General features: G+C 43.9%; 5 non-coding genes across 5 annotated transcripts; all 5 read right to left on the bottom strand.

Annotated features, from left to right (window-relative positions):
* Positions 1-1,512: 1,512 nt before the first annotated feature.
* On the bottom strand, positions 1,513-1,631 carry LOC129088743 (5S ribosomal RNA). The gene has a single exon (XR_008531098.1). It is a non-coding gene; the product is annotated as a 5S ribosomal RNA (ribosomal RNA).
* Positions 1,632-2,011: 380 nt separating this feature from the next.
* Positions 2,012-2,130, bottom strand: LOC129088742 (5S ribosomal RNA). Its single transcript, XR_008531097.1, has one exon. It is a non-coding gene; the product is annotated as a 5S ribosomal RNA (ribosomal RNA).
* A 379-nt stretch (positions 2,131-2,509) lies between these two features.
* On the bottom strand, positions 2,510-2,628 carry LOC129088741 (5S ribosomal RNA). Its single transcript, XR_008531096.1, has one exon. It is a non-coding gene; the product is annotated as a 5S ribosomal RNA (ribosomal RNA).
* Positions 2,629-3,008: 380 nt separating this feature from the next.
* Positions 3,009-3,127, bottom strand: LOC129088740 (5S ribosomal RNA). The gene has a single exon (XR_008531095.1). It is a non-coding gene; the product is annotated as a 5S ribosomal RNA (ribosomal RNA).
* Positions 3,128-3,507: 380 nt separating this feature from the next.
* On the bottom strand, positions 3,508-3,622 carry LOC129088744 (5S ribosomal RNA; the record flags this gene model as incomplete). The annotated part of the gene is made up of 1 exon (XR_008531099.1): positions 3,508-3,622. It is a non-coding gene; the product is annotated as a 5S ribosomal RNA (ribosomal RNA).

Below are 3,622 nucleotides of genomic sequence, written 5' to 3'. Positions count from 1 at the left end.
TTTTGTTCACCTCGCTTGGGCTGAGGGTAGGTGTTTGGGCTTGCTCGCGCCCATAGCTTTGGTTCGATGTCTCCTCCACAGCTATCAGCTCTTCACTGGCATATCGACCGACGCTGCCGATGGTGGATCATTTCACCATGGTGTGCTCGCTGGCCCATCATATTTTGACCTTCTTGGATCTTGAGTTGCGCATGCCGCGCCGTTAATAACAGAAGCGATCATGGCTCCACGGTCTTCCTTGGTTTTCCCGTGGTTTATGATTCCTAGCATAGTGTCCCTGGGAATTGTACTTTACAGAACCTTGTCCCGTCCACCACGTCTGTCCCAGGCCATTTCTTTCTTTTGATGGGCGAAATCGCCCTCACGCCCCACGTTGTGAGTTTCTGCCTAATTTCAGCGTCAGTGATATAAGATGGCAAGTTTAGAAATGAAACAACCATTTCATTGCTGCGAACTTCTTTGGCAGTCACCCGAGTGTTTTTGATTTTGAAACCATCTAATAACCTTGTCTTGCCCTTTCCCTCCTGCATGGTGATCTCGTAAATGTTCTTACTTTTGACCCTGCATGCCAGAACAATCCCGCACTTTTCCTTGATTCCCCGCAACAGTTCCATCATGGTTATGTAATCTTCACCGACCAGCTCCACAATCAAGGTCAGCTCCTTTTTATAGCCACAATCACCCTCACTTTCTCCCTGTCTCTCTTTATCTCTCCTACTATTCGCCATGCTTTCTTTCTCAATAGGCCTACTAACGGAATTGATCTCCTGTGTTATTCCTTTCTCGCTGTCTTCAATATGTCCAGAATCATTCTCCCGTTCTACATGTGTCAAACTGTTCTTAACTTCCATGTTTTCCTTCACAAAGTTTTTCCAGCAGCCATTTTGTCAGTCCAGAAAAAAAAAAAATTGATAAAAACTCCCTCAAACAGCCAGGCTGTTGGGGTGAGTTAAACCTGAAGACACCTTCTTCAAACCAGTATCAATATCTCAATCAAAAAAAGAAAAGAAATTAACAACTTATCCACAAAAAACCTCAGTTTTTTGAAAGACTAGACTCAGCTCAAGCCAAACAATTCACTCCTCACTTCACTTCCTCAAAGGGGCGTGTTCAGGGTGGTATGGCCGTAAGCAAATATTGTGCCTACCAAAGGGCCTTTTAAAGATACTATATCACCACGCTTTGCTCTTTCGTCTATACAGGGAGCGCCTGCAGATTGCCAGACACACTCACAGCTTTTAAATGTCAAATCAGAATGTACAAAGTGGCTATAAGGATCACAAATGTAGTGCAGTAAAAAGATTAATATTTACTGTTGAAATGTAGAATACGTTAGCATAAAATTGAAAAGAAAATGATCGATGAGCTTAGGAATGATGAAAGCCATCATTTAACTGGATTTGTGTCATTTCTATACCGGCAAGTCATGATCTAGCTATTTCCTTCCCACCCTGTCGGTGTCCACTGAAAAAGCAGCAGCGCCCTCTGCTTTTTGTAAAGAGGAGTGAAAAAAGCTTACAGCACCTGGTATTCCCAGGCGGTCTCCCATCCAAGTACTGACCAGGCCCGACCCTGCTTAGCTTCCGAGATCAGACGAGATCGGGCGTGTTCAGGGTGGTATGGCCGTAAGCAAATATTGTGCCTACCAAAGGGCCTTTTAAAGATACTATATCACCACGCTTTGCTCTTTCGTCTATACAGGGAGCGCCTGCAGATTGCCAGACACACTCACAGCTTTTAAATGTCAAATCAGAATGTACAAAGTGGCTATAAGGATCACAAATGTAGTGCAGTAAAAAGATTAATATTTACTGTTGAAATGTAGAATACGTTAGCATAAAATTGAAAAGAAAATGATCGATGAGCTTAGGAATGATGAAAGCCATCATTTAACTGGATTTGTGTCATTTCTATACCGGCAAGTCATGATCTAGCTATTTCCTTCCCACCCTGTCGGTGTCCACTGAAAAAGCAGCAGCGCCCTCTGCTTTTTGTAAAGAGGAGTGAAAAAAGCTTACAGCACCTGGTATTCCCAGGCGGTCTCCCATCCAAGTACTGACCAGGCCCGACCCTGCTTAGCTTCCGAGATCAGACGAGATCGGGCGTGTTCAGGGTGGTATGGCCGTAAGCAAATATTGTGCCTACCAAAGGGCCTTTTAAAGATACTATATCACCACGCTTTGCTCTTTCGTCTATACAGGGAGCGCCTGCAGATTGCCAGACACACTCACAGCTTTTAAATGTCAAATCAGAATGTACAAAGTGGCTATAAGGATCACAAATGTAGTGCAGTAAAAAGATTAATATTTACTGTTGAAATGTAGAATACGTTAGCATAAAATTGAAAAGAAAATGATCGATGAGCTTAGGAATGATGAAAGCCATCATTTAACTGGATTTGTGTCATTTCTATACCGGCAAGTCATGATCTAGCTATTTCCTTCCCACCCTGTCGGTGTCCACTGAAAAAGCAGCAGCGCCCTCTGCTTTTTGTAAAGAGGAGTGAAAAAGCTTACAGCACCTGGTATTCCCAGGCGGTCTCCCATCCAAGTACTGACCAGGCCCGACCCTGCTTAGCTTCCGAGATCAGACGAGATCGGGCGTGTTCAGGGTGGTATGGCCGTAAGCAAATATTGTGCCTACCAAAGGGCCTTTTAAAGATACTATATCACCACGCTTTGCTCTTTCGTCTATACAGGGAGCGCCTGCAGATTGCCAGACACACTCACAGCTTTTAAATGTCAAATCAGAATGTACAAAGTGGCTATAAGGATCACAAATGTAGTGCAGTAAAAAGATTAATATTTACTGTTGAAATGTAGAATACGTTAGCATAAAATTGAAAAGAAAATGATCGATGAGCTTAGGAATGATGAAAGCCATCATTTAACTGGATTTGTGTCATTTCTATACCGGCAAGTCATGATCTAGCTATTTCCTTCCCACCCTGTCGGTGTCCACTGAAAAAGCAGCAGCGCCCTCTGCTTTTTGTAAAGAGGAGTGAAAAAAGCTTACAGCACCTGGTATTCCCAGGCGGTCTCCCATCCAAGTACTGACCAGGCCCGACCCTGCTTAGCTTCCGAGATCAGACGAGATCGGGCGTGTTCAGGGTGGTATGGCCGTAAGCAAATATTGTGCCTACCAAAGGGCCTTTTAAAGATACTATATCACCACGCTTTGCTCTTTCGTCTATACAGGGAGCGCCTGCAGATTTCCAGACACACTCACAGCTTTTAAATGTCAAATCAGAATGTACAAAGTGGCTATAAGGATCACAAATGTAGTGCAGTAAAAATATTAATATTTACTGTTGAAATGTAGAATACGTTAGCATAAAATTGAAAAGAAAATGATCGATGAGCTTAGGAATGATGAAAGCCATCATTTAACTGGATTTGTGTCATTTCTATACCGGCAAGTCATGATCTAGCTATTTCCTTCCCACCCTGTCGGTGTCCACTGAAAAAGCAGCAGCGCCCTCTGCTTTTTGTAAAGAGGAGTGAAAAAAGCTTACAGCACCTGGTATTCCCAGGCGGTCTCCCATCCAAGTACTGACCAGGCCCGACCCTGCTTAGCTTCCGAGATCAGACGAGATCGGGCGTGTTCAGGGTGGTATGGCCGT

The sequence above is a fragment of the Anoplopoma fimbria genome, unplaced genomic scaffold (genome assembly GCF_027596085.1).
Source record: "Anoplopoma fimbria isolate UVic2021 breed Golden Eagle Sablefish unplaced genomic scaffold, Afim_UVic_2022 Un_contig_3360_pilon_pilon, whole genome shotgun sequence".
Taxonomy (NCBI): Eukaryota; Metazoa; Chordata; class Actinopteri; order Perciformes; family Anoplopomatidae; genus Anoplopoma; species Anoplopoma fimbria.
This window is presented reverse-complemented; position numbering and strand designations above follow the sequence as displayed.